The sequence below is a fragment of the Engystomops pustulosus genome, chromosome 5 (genome assembly GCF_040894005.1).
Source record: "Engystomops pustulosus chromosome 5, aEngPut4.maternal, whole genome shotgun sequence".
NCBI lineage: Eukaryota > Metazoa > Chordata > Amphibia > Anura > Leptodactylidae > Engystomops > Engystomops pustulosus.
The window spans coordinates 8,994,406-9,009,848 of record NC_092415.1 but is presented as its reverse complement, the minus strand read 5'-3'; the positions used below and the strand labels follow the sequence as shown (position 1 = coordinate 9,009,848).

General features: G+C 43.5%; 1 protein-coding gene across 1 annotated transcript in view; it reads right to left on the bottom strand.

Annotated features, from left to right (window-relative positions):
* Window positions 1-14,996, bottom strand: part of COL22A1 (collagen type XXII alpha 1 chain) — a 315,022-nt gene extending 300,026 nt beyond the window's left edge. Inside the window, exon 1 of the mRNA XM_072151139.1 lies at window positions 14,745-14,996. The gene's annotated coding sequence lies outside the window, so the exon portion shown is untranslated. The remainder of the gene's footprint in view (window positions 1-14,744) is intronic.
* Between the last annotated feature and the right edge of the window lie 447 nt (window positions 14,997-15,443).

The window sequence follows — 15,443 nt, the reverse complement described above, 5'->3', positions numbered from 1 at the left end:
TTTTGCACATCATAAGAGAATAAAGCAGGTGACAGCCCCGGGAAGGAGGATGAGATTTCACAAAGTTTTTCTAAGACATTTGATTAAATGCAGGGCCCTGAGCTGCAATACCAGACATTGCCTATAGATCTGGGGGCGCTGTTCTTAAGAAAAACACTGGAAATTGCTCCTGATTTATATAAGAATTCAGTGTGATCCTGACGTTTCTTAAAGAGACCTGATCCTGGAATAATCCGATAATCTCTGGAGCTGGAATGTGCGGCCGGATGGGGTGGGGAGCATTGGACTATTCCCCCCCTTGTAATAATCCACCCCTAAGCCCCACATCAAAGTCGCTTTGTACAACTTCACATTCTGAATGGTTTCCACCAATTACTGGGGTTTAGGAGGAGAATTAATGGGTTTATAGGCAAAAGACACAATGGATCCTGCACTGCGACATTGTAACAAATCACAGTGGATACAAGAGCGCCGACCAATCACACGCAACTATAGATTGTGTGCCCCTCCGGAGCCCAGAAAAGGAGATATCCAAGACCCCCAAATAACCCGACCTGATAGTAACTACCTACAGACGAGTATTACACAACTATAGAAGAATAGCTGGACCATTGTACAATCTCTTTTACCTCTCGTGTCACCCCCTAATCCTCATAAACTGTAAGCTCTTGTGTCACCCCTCATCCTCATAGATTGTAAGCTCTTGTGTATCCCCCTCATCCTCATAGACTGTAAGCTCTTGTGTCACCCCCTCATCCTCATAGACTGTAATCTCTTGTGTCACCCCATCATCCTCATAGACTGTAAGCTCTTGTGTCACCCCCTCCTCATAGACTGTAAGCTCTTGTGTCCTAGCCTCATCCTCATAGACTGTAAGCTCTTGTGTCACCTCCTCATCCATATAGACTGTAAGCTCTTGTTTCACCCTCTCATCCTCATAGACTGTAAGCTCTTGTGTCCTCCCCTCATCCTCATAGACTGTAAGCTCTTGTGCCCCCCCTCATCCTAATAGACTGTAAGCTCTTGTGTCCCCCTCATCCTCATAGTCTGTAAGCTCTTGTGTCACCCCTCATCCTCATAGACTGTAAGCTCTTGTGTCCCCCTCATCCTCATAGACTGTAAGCTCGTGTCACCCCCTCATCCTCATAGACTGTAAGCTCTTGTGTCACCCCCTCATCCTCATAGACTGTAAGGTCTTGTGCCCCCCCTCATCCTCATAGACTGTAAGCTCTTGTGTCACTCCCTCATCCTCATAGACTGTAAGCTCTTGTGTCACCCCCTCATCCTCATAGACTGTAAGGTCTTGTGCCCCCCCTCATCCTCATAGACTGTAAGCTCTTGTGTCACCCCCTCATCCTCATAGACTGTAAGCTGTTGTGTCACTCCCTAATCCTCATAGACTGTAAGCTCTTGTGTCACCCCTCATCCTCATAGACTGTAAACTCTTGTGTCCCCCTCATCCTCATAGACTGTAAGCTCTTGTGTCACCCCTCATCCTCATAGACTGTAAACTCTTGTGTCCCCCTCATCCTCATAGACTGTAAGCTCTTGTGTCACCCCCTCATCCTCATAGACTGTAAGCTCTTGTGTCACCCCCTCATCCTCATAGACTGTAAGCTCTTGTGTCCGCCCCTCATCCTCATAGACTGTAAGCTCTTGTGTCACACCCTCATCCTAATAGACTGTAAGCTCTAGTGTCATCCCCTCATCCTCATAGACTGTAAGCACTTGTGTCACCCCCTCATCCTCATAGACTGTAAGCTCTTGTGTCACCCCCCTCATCCTCATAGACTGTAAACTCTTGTGTCCCCCTCATCCTCATAGACTGTAAGCTCTTGTGTCACCCCCTCATCCTCATAGACTGTAAGCTCTTGTGTCACACCCTCATCCTCATAGACTGTAAGCTCTTGTGTCACCCCCTCATCCTCATAGACTGTAAGCTCTTGTGTCACCCCCTCATCCTCATAGACTGTAAGCTCTTGTGTCACTCCCTCATCCTCATAGACTGTAAGCTCTTGTGTCAACCCCTCATCCTCATAGACTATAAGCTCTTGTGTCAGCCCCTCATCCTCATAGACTGTAAGCTCTTGTGTCACCCCCTCATCCTCATAGACTGTAAGCTCTTGTGTCACACCCTCATCCTCATAGACTGTAAGCTCTTGTGTCACCCCCTCATCCTCATAGACTGTAAGCTCTTGTGTCAGCCCCTCATCCTCATAGACTGTAAGCTCTTGTGTCACACCCTCATCCTCATAGACTGTAAGCTCTTGTGTCACACCCTCATCCTCATAGACTGTAAGCTCTTGTGTCACCCCCTCATCCTCATAGACTGTAAGCTCTTGTGTCTCCCCCTCATCCTCATAGACTGTAAGCTCTTGTGTCACCCCCTCATCCTCATAGACTGTAAGCTCTTGTGTCACCCCCTCATCCTCATAGGCTGTAATCTCTTGTGTCCTCCCCTCATCCTCATAGACTGTAATCTCTTGTGTCCTCCCCTCATCCTCATAGACTGTAAGCTCTTGTGTCTCCCCCTCATCCTCATAGACTGTAAGCTCTTGTGTCACCCCCTCATCCTCATAGGCTGTAACCTCTTGTGTCACCCCCTCATCCTCATAGACTGTAAGCAGGGCCGATTCTAGACAAAGTGGGGCCCTGGGCAAAATTAAAGAGGGCCCCAAAATAAAATTATTTTATGTCCAGTCACAGTCAGTAAGAGACCCCCCCCCCCCTAGTATGGTAAAACAAACTGTAATATGGGAGAATTTTAAAGGAGAGAAATAGATGATAGGGAGATTGATGGGCATCACGGTGGCTCAGTGGTTAGCACTACAGCCTTGCAGCGCTGGTCAAAATCTGCAAAGAGTTTGTATGTTCTCTCTGTGTTTGTGTGGGTTACATCCGGGTCCTTCGGTTTCCTCCCACACTGCAAAAAATTACTGATAGGTTGAATAGATTGTGAGCCCCATGGGGACATGGACTGATCTGGCAAACTTTGTGCAGTGCTCCGTAATATGTGTGCACGGCTTTAAATATAAAGCCGACACGTGCCCCATTTTCAAAATTGCATTAAACAGTTTATAGACATAGGCGCCTTCATGCAATTTTGATTCAAACTGAAACATTTTATAAAAAATACTTAAAATTTGACTGATGGCAAAAAATGTAATCCAAACAGAAAATATTTCCCTTCACATCTCCTAAATGTAATAGATGGACACGTGTAGAGTTCACAAATGTCCCATATTGATATGTTTACATAAATAAATCCACATAATATCACTAAAACTGTAATAACCAGATATCTGCTTTTCAGCTAGACATTTTAAGACCGTCACAACCTGCAAAATATAGCAAAAAAACGGAATAAAACGTAAACATATAAAACCTATAGAATTTCGAAAGTAGACAATCAGGCGATGCATTTAGCAATTAACATTAAAATTACTAAAAATCCACTAAAATACGTACAAATCCAGATACTTATATAAAGAAAACATACTTTCCTAAAACAGTAAGATGTGAGGGGATCACACAGACCCCACATGTGGATAGTCACCAAAATATGCAGCAAAGGGAACGTTACATCCACAGGGGACACCAAACTATTTGTGCAGATAATTGCACTGAGCGTCACACAGATCTATCACTGTATCCTCCTTACACAATGGTCACCCAAATAATAACTATATATCCATAACCCAAGCTAATGAGATAATAAAGTCACGTTTAGATGTCGCCAATGTATCAGCCGCACAATAACAGAACCCTCCGCGCTTCATAAGAATGAGAGTGAGAACCTCATAACATAGGAGTAAATAATGGAGGATGGGGGGAAATAAAAACTTTATTCCAGAACATGTGGGTGCTTTTGGTGTTACATAGAACTTTATGGACATGTTCCGGGTCACTGTGTTAATATACAATAGCAACATTAGGAGAAGAGGATGGAATGTTCATCGTATCAGTCAATTTTCGCAAAAAAATAAAAGGCAATAAGAGAGAAAGTGTGTTCTTAGATAGTTCTGCATAGATAAGGGTTAAAAACATGAATATTAGTTGATATTATCCCTTCTCAGAATGTAGTAACATATAAAGTAAATATTTCCATTATCTGGGAGGTGCAGCAGCTCCTGTGTGCAGCAAATTCTCCCTGTAGCCTGAGGGCTGAGAATCTGGAGGGGGCTACATTTCAGGGGGCTGTATCTCTGGCTCTGTGACACTTAGAACCTCCGTTCTTTTTTTCTATGAAAGAAGAGAATCTCTTCTTTTATATTAATCTAAATTTGTGTTTCTAAGTTTCAGAAAAATGGAGATATTAACCGTTATATTGCCATTGGGAGTGATTTTTCTATATAAAAATGGCACCTGATATTCTCACTTTAAACCTAAATATCTCTGGATCCCTGGCACCTAGAAACACAATTCAAGATTCATTTGAAAGAAGAGATTCTCCATAGCCCTGGCTATGTAAGCTCTTGTGTCACCCTCATTCCCCTGATGAGACATAGATGGAACAGATACATTGATATACAGGTGTGAGATGATAGATGAATGACAGGTGATTGTCTTGCCTTGAGTTTATTGTTTCACCTAAAGGTTCTGATCGGGTTCTGAATGAGTTAAAAATGACTTTTGTAGTCTTAATAGTCGCAGTTTCCTCCCATCTCATCCATGAATCACACTTATTATTTACATCAATGTCTCATATGTTCTGAGATAAAGTTTGTTGTAGGGACTTGGGTCTTAAAGGAAATCTAGGAGCAAACTTTGTGGTGATCGTCTTATATTTGTTATCCATGTTCCTTCTAAAATCACGTTATATAGTTATGCTAATGAGTCTAAATTGCTCTGCGGGAGGAGGGGTACCAGAGCCCCTCCATTCTGTAGCTTCACAGATTGTTACACTGTGAAGGAGCACTTCCCCATTCCAATGTGTTATATTACATGAGGCAAAGTGAGGGGGAAATGTTGCAGGAGCAGACAGCGGGGAGACAGTGTAACAGCCTATGAAGCTATAGAATGGAGGGTCTCTGGTAACACTTCTCTTTAGCATAATTTTAAACGTTAATTTTAGACTGAATGGGGCCATGGATAACATATATATGAAGATATCACAGTCCTGGTGCCCGGATCTAGGAGTAATGTCCCTGGTAATGGAGATACTGGGCAGATGGGGGGACAGGATGACTTGTGGGGTTTAGTATTTAGATTTGTCTGAGATCCTAAGTGTATAATGACAGATACAAATGAGTTTTCAAGTGTAGTCTGAGGTAGGATGAGATTTAGGGTAATGGCCTGGGGTCTGGATATAGTAGATAGGTCTGGGGTCTGGATATAGTAGATGGGTCTGGGCTCTGGATATAGTAGATGGGTCTGGGGTCTGGATATAGTAGATAGGTCTGGGGTCTGGATATAGTAGATAGGTCTGGGGTCTGGATACAGTAGATAGGTCTGGGGTCTGGATATAGTAGATAGGTCTGGGGTCTGGATACAGTAGATAGGTCTGGGGTCTGGATATAGTAGATAGGTCTGGGGTCTGGATATAGTAGATAGGTCTGGGGTTTGGATACAGTAGATAGGTCTGGGGTCTGGATATAGTAGATGGGTCTGGGGTTTGGATACAGTAGATAGGTCTGGGGTCTGGATATAGTAGATGGGTCTGGGGTCTGGTCTAATTCTACAAAGTTGTCAAACTTTAACATTTTGATCCCTGATGATTGGACCCCAGACCCAAATACGAAGTCTCTCGCTATACTTAGGTGAGTGCCCTGGTATAGTAGGTGAGTGCCCTGGTATAGTAGGTAAGTGCCCTGGTATAGTAGGTGAGTGCCCTGGTATAGTAGGTGAGTGCCCTTTTATAGTAGGTGAGTGCCCTTTTATAGTAGGTGAGTGCCCTGGTATAGTAGGTAAGTGCCCTGGTATAGTAGGTGAGTGCCCTGGTATAGTAGGTGAGTGTCCTGGTATAGTAGGTAAGTGCCCTGGTATAGTAGGTGAGTGCCCTGGTATAGTAGGTGAGTGCCCTTTTATAGTAGGTGAGTGCCCTGGTATAGTAGGTGAGTGCTCTGGTATAGTAGGTGAGTGCTCTGGTATAGTAGGTGAGTGCCCTGGTATAGTAGGTGAGTGCCCTTTTATAGTAGGTGAGTGCGCTGGTATAGTAGGTAAGTGCCCTGGTATAGTAGGTAAGTGCCCTGGTATAGTAGGTAAGTGCCCTGGTATAGTAGGTGAGTGCCCTAGTATAGTAGGTGAGTGCCCTGGTATAGTAGGTAAGTGCCCTGGTATAGTAGGTGAGTGCCCTGGTATAGTAGGTAAGTGCCCTGGTATAGTAGGTGAGTGCCCTGGTATAGTAGGTAAGTGCCCTGGTATAGTAGGTGAGTGCCCTGGTATAGTAGGTGAGTGCCCTTTTATAGTAGGTGAGTGCTCTGGTATAGTAGGTGAGTGCTCTGGTATAGTAGGTAAGTGCCCTGGTATAGTAGGTGAGTGCCCTGGTATAGTAGGTGAGTGCCCTTTTATAGTAGGTGAGTGCCCTGGTATAGTAGGTAAGTGCTCTGGTATAGTAGGTGAGTGCTCTGGTATAGTAGGTGAGTGCTCTGGTATAGTAGGTGAGTGCCCTGATATAGTAGGTGAGTGCCCTTTTATAGTAGGTGAGTGCCCTGGTATAGTAGGTAAGTGCCCTGGTATAGTAGGTGAGTTCCCTGGTATAGTAGGTGAGTGCCCTGGTATAGTAGGTGAGTGCCCTGGTATAGTAGGTGAGTGCCCTGGTATAGTAGGTAAGTGCCCTGGTATAGTAGGTAAGTGCCCTGGTATAGTAGGTGAGTGCCCTGGTATAGTAGGTGAGTGCCCTTTTATAGTAGGTGAGTGCCCTGGTATAGTAGGTAAGTGCCCTGGTATAGTAGGTGAGTGCCCTGGTATAGTAGGTGAGTGCCCTGGTATAGTAGGTGAGTGCCCTTTTATAGTAGGTGAGTGCCCTGGTATAGTAGGTAAGTGCCCTGGTATAGTAGGTAAGTGCCCTTGTATAGTAGGTGAGTGCCCTGGTATAGTAGGTGTTGGGTGCAGTTGGGTGCAGTAGGAGTTGGGTGCAGGTATGATGATGTGGGTGGTGAGTATTGTCTGGACCTGACCCTCCATGTTTATAGATGCAGCAGGAGCCTCGTCACGGTATGTGCAAGCGAAGCAGCGCCAATTCATCTATCACAGTGAACAAGCAGCAGACGAGAACGTCACCAAGTCCCGATGGAATGTGTAGAGATGGAGAGATATTACATTGTATCTAAACTCTGCCTCGCTTCCTCATGATGACACCTTCCTACTAACCACCGTGGCTCCAAGTGAAAAATGGAATAATAATTAACATTTCAGAACTGAAATCCCCCGACACCTCCTGCTGGTTCAGTGTCTGTAGAGTTTGTTCTGATGATACTTTACAGCAAACCACCAGGACTCAGTGATTCTGATATGAGACTATTAAGTGTAGTACTAGAGGTTTAACTACTGAAATCAACCGTTCATTCATTAAGAGCAGCAATCCTCTGCGGGTTCAGTGTCTGCAGTTTATGCTGATCATGACTAGCCCCTCAGAAATAAGTGATATATATATATATATATATATATATATATATATATATATATATATTTGTCAAGGAACATTTGGACCAATAAACTAAATTCTACATGTTTCAGAGCTACAATACTTCAGCATCCCCTGCTGGTTCAGTATTTGCACTGTTGCAATGATGATAACTTACTACTAGCCACAGGGGCTCAATAACTCTAAAACAGTGACTAATGATGAACATGATGACTAAAAGGCTAAATTGTACAGGTTTCAGAGGTCAAAGCCCTAAGAAACCCCTGCTGGTTCAGGGCTTGCAGAGCTCACTCTGATGATAGCTTACCCTTAATCATTTTGGCTTAATGTATCTAAAACAGGCTTAGATTCCGCTACAAATTTAAATTTGGACCGACAAACTAAATTTTGCAGGTTATAAGACCTCCTGCTTGTTCAGTGTCTGCAGAGTATGATCTATGGATAACTCACAGCTAAACATTGGGGCTCAATGAGCATGAAATTGAGATTGAACATTTATACTGAACATTTACACTAATAAAATTAATACTCCAGGTTTCTGAGCTTAATCCCCCCTGAATCCTCTGCTGATGCATTGGGCCAGATGTATCACTCATTTTAGTATGTTGTTTTTGCGCCTTTTCATATTGTCACACTGTTTTTCCGCCAGTTTTGTGACTAAACTCCAAACTAGCCGTGCAGCAAAAATAACCATGTTTTCCTCATTTATCCTACAAATCCAGATGTTGCACTGAGCCTAATAATTATTCATCATTGCTAATTTAGGTGCAATTTAGGCACAAAAACACTCCAGCCCAAAGGTGGCATAAACTGGGAAGCAACAATGAGCTCTTGTGCAGAGCAGCTTATCCCCAGAAACAGAGCTTAGCAAACACTACAGATACTACAGTCACTACCTGCAGCCTCTGTTTACAGTTCATGACCTTCTATTTACAAACAATCTGCAAAAGCAGCAGCTCAGAGCAGGAGAGAAGAGAAGTGAGTGGGAGCGGCAGAGAGTACAGAGAAGTGTCCTCGTGTAGCAGGATAGAAGAGAAGTGAGTAGGAGCTGCAGACAGGACAGAGAAGTGTCCTGTGTAGCAGGATAGCAGAGGAGTAGGAGCTGCAGACAGGACAGAGAAGTGTCCCATGTAGTAGGATAGAAGAGAAATGAATGGGATCTGCAGACAGTACAGAGAAGTGTCCCCGTGTAGCAGAAGAGAAGTGAGTGGGAGCTGCAGACAGGAAAGAGAAATGTCCCTCCGTGTAGCAGGATAGAAGAGAAGTGAGTGGGAGCTTCAGACAGTACAGAGAAGTGTCCCCCATGAAGCAGGATAGAAGAGAAGTGTGTGGGAGCTGCAGACAGAACAGAGAAGTGTCCCCTGTGTAGCAGGATAGAAGAGAAGTGTGTGGGAGCTTCAGACAGTACAGATAAGTGTCCCCATGTAGCAGGATAGAAGAGAAGTGAGTGGGAGCTTCAGACAGTACAGAGAAGTGTCACCGTGCAGCAGGATAGAAGAGAAGTCAGTGGGAAATGCAGACAGGACAGAGAAGTGTCCCCTGTGTAGCAGGATAGAAGAGAAGTGAGTGGGAGCTGCAGACAGTACAGAGAAGTGTCCCCCGTGTAGCAGGATAGAAGAGAAGTGTGTGGGAGCTGCAGACAGTACAGAGAAGTGTCCCCCGTGTAGAAGGATAGAAGAGAAATGAATGGGAGCCGCAGACAGAACAGAGAAGTGTCCCCCATGAAGCAGGATAGAAGAGAAGTGAGTGGGAGCTGCAGATAGTACAGAGAAGTGCCCCCATGTAGAAGGATAGAAGAGAAGTGAGTGGGAGCTGCAGATAGTACAGAGAAGTGTCCCCGTGTAGCAGGATAGAAGAGAAGTGTGTGGGAGCTGCAGACAGGACAGACAAGTGTCCCTTGTGTAGCAGGATAGAAGAGAAGTGAGTGGGAGTTGCAGACAGGACAGAGAAGTGTCCCGTGTAGCAGGGTGACCACACTGGTGTCTGAGGGGGATACTGTGCAGAATTACAGGGGTGCAGCAGGAGACCAGCACTGGGGGATCCCCTCCAGGAGAAGCCACTGCTGAGGAGGTCACTGGGTGCAGGGTGTCACACACCTGGGTGCTGCTCTGGGGGTCATTCTCATGCTGGGGTGCAGGAGAGAAGCAGAGAGGAGCTTGTAGGAGGATCACATGTAAGAGCCCGAATCTAACATTGCGCCTAAATTGTGTCTAAAGTAAAGTGATAAATAAGAGGCAGGAACTCACCTAATCACAGATGGTTGTAGCTTGTGATAATTCTGGCGCAACGCTGCGTCTAATTAAGGTGCCAACAATGAGACCTAAGCGCAGAACAGCGATACATCTGGCCCAGTGTCCACAGAATTTGTGCTAATCATAACTAACCATGGGAGATGAGTGGCAACAACTACTCATGAATATTTGCACCACTTAATGAAATTCAATAGATTCAGGGCTTATGTACCCCAGCATTCCCTGCTGGTTCAGAGTCTGTAACTTTGCACTAATGATAACTAACCACTAACCATTAAAGCTGAATACATTTTAAAATGACGACTAATGATCCGTTGGACTCATTCTGCAGGTGTCATAACTGAAACCCAAGAAATCCCAAGAAACCTTCAACTTTCAGAGCTGTAATATCCCTATTCAGTGTATTCAGGGTACAACTACTGATGAAGTATTTCAGCAGCTTTTTCTGCAACTTTTAGAGTTAAAACTCATATTTTCTCCATATTCATTCATATTTTCATATCATTTCCTGCTGGTTCATGGTCTACAATGTTTTCTCTGATCTTAACTCACTGGGGGTCATTTATCTTATTTTCCCCTTTCCCTGATCTATTTTTGCGCCTTTTGTGAGTCTTTTTTTGCACTTTTATTTATACGGCTGTAGCGCAACATTTAAAAAAAACACGAAATAGGCGCAAAACAGCAACAGAAAAGATAAATGACCCCCAGTATATCACTATGAGGACTCAAAGGGGGTCATTTACTAAAGGCCCGATTTGCGTTTTCCCAACGTGTTATGTGAATATTTCCGATTTGCGCCGATTTCCCCTGAATTGCCGCAGGATTTTGGCGCACGCGATCAGATTGTGGCACATCTGCACTGGCATGCACGCGATGGAAATCGGGGGGCGTGGCCAAACGAAAACCCGACGGATTCGGAAAAACCTCCGCATTTTAAAAAAAAAATGTGTCGCGGAGCTTGCACTTAACTTCACTCAGCCCAGCTCAGTGTATTCCAGTGCGTTCCAGGGAACTTCAGCGCAGCAGCGCCACCTGGTGGACGTCGGAGGAACTGCCTTAATAAATCCCAGCCGGACCCGAATCCTCCGCAGAGAACGCGTCGCTGGATCGCGAATGGACCGGGTAAGTAAATCTGCCCCAAAGACTCTGAAGTGAGTGACAAATACAACTTATTGGATAATTCAACTTAGTACTACAGGTTCCTGAGCTGTTATCCTCTCATATTCCCTGCTGGTTCAGTGTCTGCAGAGATTGCTCTGATCATAACTTACTGCTAATCACTAGAGCCAATGGGGGGCATTTATTATGACTTCTGGAAAACTGGCAATTTTTTTCCCCCCTTGCCGTGCCTCTTGCGCCTTATTTATGAATTGTTGGCGCCATAATTTTGGTGGTTTTCTGACACTCACAACTTTTTTTGGCGCAAAATTGTGGCTCCGCTTGTGAATCCGACACTTTTCCTTTGCTTCTATTTTTCCTAAAAGCTGGTCTAAGGAGTTCTGTTTTCCCTGAATGTGGAGACAGTTCTTAACCTTGTTTGTGCGCCAAATCATTAATCCCTTGTGACACAAAGTTACATTGCACTGAAAAATTTGGCAGGTTTCCAGCACCACCCTGCGCCCAAATTGATAAATGCCCCCAATGACTCAGAGTGAGTGACAAATGCACACTGCAAGCATACTATTGGGACAATGAACTATTCTGAAAGTGAAATCCCCCAGTACCTCCTGCTTGTTCAGTTTCTGCAAAATTTGCTCTTATATTACCAGACATAGTAATATTATTAACATAGTACAACGAATGAAATGATTGACTCCTCCCACTCAATCTCAAGGAATGTTAGGAACTGGGAATGTGGAAGGAAATTAGATTTTGTTATTAAGCGCATGTAGTTGCCTCATCCAGGTCTGAAAAAGTCATTTGTTTTGGGGTCTAAATTAGTTTTGGTGTTCGGGGTGGGGTCTGAATATATTTAGGGGTTTGGTATGAGATTTGAATAAGTTATGGATCTAGTGTGAAGGGTCATCACCACAGTAAGATTGTTTCTGGTCCTGTACCTATATAGTCATCTTGGTTCTGGTTCTGTATCTACAATATGTAGCAATCTCAGTTCTAGTTCTGTATCTTTGTAGTAATCTTAGTACTGGTAATTTATTTATGAAGTAATCTTGGTTCTGGAGTTGTTTTCATGTAGTCATCTTGGTTCCGGTACCAGATCTATGTAAAAGCTTTGTCCCGGTGCTGTATATGTGTCGTAACATTGGTTCTGTCACTGTCCCCATGTAATATGTTCAGTTATGTTATAGTTTCTATGTAACAAATTTTGATCTGAATCTTTGTAGGGTCTGAGGTCTGAATAAGTTATGGATCCAGTGTAAAGGGTCATCACCACAGTAAGTTTGGTTCTGCTTCTGTACCTATATAGTCATCTTGGTTCTGGTCCTGGATCTACAATATGTAGTAATCTTGGTTCTGGTTTTGTATCTATGTAGTAATCTTAGTTCTGTTACTTTATTTATGAAGTGATCTTGGTTCTGGAGTTGTTTCCATGTAGTCAAGCTTGGTTCCAGTGCTGTATATGTCTCATAACATTGGTTCGGTTACTGTCCCCATGTAATACGCTCAGTTATGTTATAGTTTTTATGTAACAAATCTGAATTTTTGATCTGAATCTATGTAGGGTCTGAGGTCGGAATAAGTTGAGGATCTAATCTAGAGCCTATAATTAGTCGAAGGGTCTGAATTAGTTTTGGAACTTGCCCTAAATGAATGTAGGGATCAGATCTGTGGTGTGAATGAGGTTGAGGTCAGGAACTTTAGGATTTCTTACAGCAAATATCATTAGTAAAGAGTCTGAAGGGCGGAGCCAGGAGCAGCTTTTATATCATAATTATAATTATATATATAATTAGCGATGACTTTCACACGTGACGAGCACAGACACACAATGCCGGCAGTCATCTCATCCCTCTACAAATAACCTCATTACCATCAGAGCGCCCCCGAGCTACACAAGGGGCGCTGCAGCAGGTGCTGACACAGAGCGGACACGTACAGAGGAATCCCTGCTGCTGGGATGTGCTACAAGTGTCTACAGGATGGGACCTCTCACACTAGGCTTGTCCTCCAGCTGTGGAGGAGTTATCCCATCCTGGGAAAGCTGGGTGAGGAGTGGAATGTCTACTACTTACTAAGCATTAGAATGACTGGCGGAGACATATACAAAAAACATATTATATAACTTGTATATTCCATAGTTTCATAGTTTCTAGTTTCATAGTTTCTACGGTTGAAAAAAGACACTTGTCCATCAAGTTCAACCAAGGAAGGGAAGGGATTGGATGAGGAAGGGATTTAGGGGAAACAATTCTAAATAACATAATTCCAAAGATAACTGTCAATCACTGTGCAACCCCGCCCACTGGACTCCTATGCCTAGTGGGCAGTCCTACTCAGGGATTAGTACCTTCTCTGTGATTGGCTGCATAGAGAGTTTCTCCATTATCATAAGCTTCAGCAGACAATAAAGTAGTAGTAACTTTTATTCCATGTATTAGTGTAATAGTAACAGTACAGTTAGTCTCCATGAGAAGACCACCTCATTGTCCACTTATGGCACATACTATCCATGTTCTTTGGGATGACCACCCCCTTCTTGAGGATGCATCCTATTGGTGGTCTTCTTAAAGGGTTTCTCTGTACTTGGAACTTATACTTGGAAGTATATATACCGAACTGCAGTGTACTACTGGTAGGTGATCGTACAAGAGGAGCAGTGTCATGGTAGTACGGGTAGTATCATCGTTATATCACTACATTATAGCTACTGATATTGGGTGTAGCAATAGTAGTAACAACAGTAGTACAGTTGTAGTAGTATTAGTAACAGTTGTAGTAGTAGTAACAGTAGTAACAATTGTTGTAGTAGTAGTAACAGTAGTAATGGAAGACGTAGTAGTAGTAGTAATAGTAGTAACAATTGTTGTAGTAGTAGTGATAGTAGTAACGGAAGACATAGTAGTATTAATAGCAGTAACAATTGTTGTGGTAATAGTAGTAACAGAAGACGTAGTAGTAGTAATAGTAGTAACAATTGTTGAAGTAGCAATAGTAGTAACGGAAGACGTAGTAGTAATAATAGTAGTAACAATTGTTGTTGTAGTAGTATTAGTAATATTAGTAACAGAAGATGTAGTAATAGTAGTTACAGTAGTAGTAGTAACAGTTAAAGTAATAATAGTAATAATTTGTATTTATATAGCGCCATCAAATCCCGCAGCTCTTTCCAAATCATAAAGTAGTTGTAACAGTAGTAGTAAGAGTAGTAACAAATGTAGTAGTAGTAATAATAATGTAGTAGTAGTAACAATTGTAGTAGTAAAAGTGTAGTAGTAACAATTGTTGTAGTAGCAATAGCAGTAGTAGTAGTAACAGTAGTGGCAGCAGTAATACTAGTAATAGTTGTAGTAGTACTGTTGTAGTGCCAGAAACTTCACTTCCCAACTCTGGATTGTACTTCTATAATAATCTAATAATGAGGCATTTGTTACTCTCCAGGATTTCCCTTGTATCGTTACATTATGATGTAGCAGAGCTCAGTTGTCACTTTGTTGCTTGGTTTATCTTTAGACCCACAACCTGAGATAGAGACTGCAGGGAGATTACCTGCCGCGCTGTGCGAAGCCACTTATCCTGCCAAGTGACAGACTCAGCTCTGCTACATCTCCAATTCAACTTCATCTGAGTTCTAAACTTTAAGGCAATGACAGGTGATAGCGACAAGAAGTCTCCTTAAAGGTAAAGTGAACAGAATTAGATTGTTAGCTCCTCTGGTGACAAGAATTGGATGGATACAGTCTATGTACAACGCTGCAGAATATGTGGGTGCTATAAATCATATTACATACCTATGACTGACCCCAGGCATCCGAGGAGCAGCAGAGGGAGGCTGTCACTGGGATAGGATGCCCCTGGCAGTGATGACACCCAGAAAAGTTCAGGTGTAGAAACAAAGTTGTAAAAAGTTGATCAAACTACATCCCAAAATCCGAGCAGAGGCGAGAAGACGAGGTGGGCAGAGGAGCCACAAAACATAAATGGAATTCCAGAGTTGGTTGGTGGCTGCTGCCAGGACAATGATCCCAAAGCTGGTGCAGGGGGGAACGAGCTGCAGCCTGAATGTGGGGAGGGGGCAGAGGAGGGAGGCTCTGCAGGGTCCACAGGAGGGGCCGACACCAGGGAGGGACAACTCCAATTATAGAGCAACTCAACTTTTCTGGGTATTTCTGTCTCCTTACTGCAGCATCCGAAATAACCCAACAGTGTGACAGGCAGGGGGAAGGGGCGCGGGGCATTCCCAGAGGGTAATTTTGGGTACAGAAGTTACAGGAAGATACATGATACAAGGGATCTGATTTTAAAGAGTCTGAAACGGGCAAAGTATACAAAAAAGAATGGAATAAGGAGAAGAGGCGGAGACAGATGATAGATAGATAGGAGATAGATAGATAGGAGATAGATAGATAGATAGATAGATAGGAGATAGATAGATAGATAGTTAGATAGATAGATAGATAGATCACATTTGGAAGTAAGTGGCTTGCCTA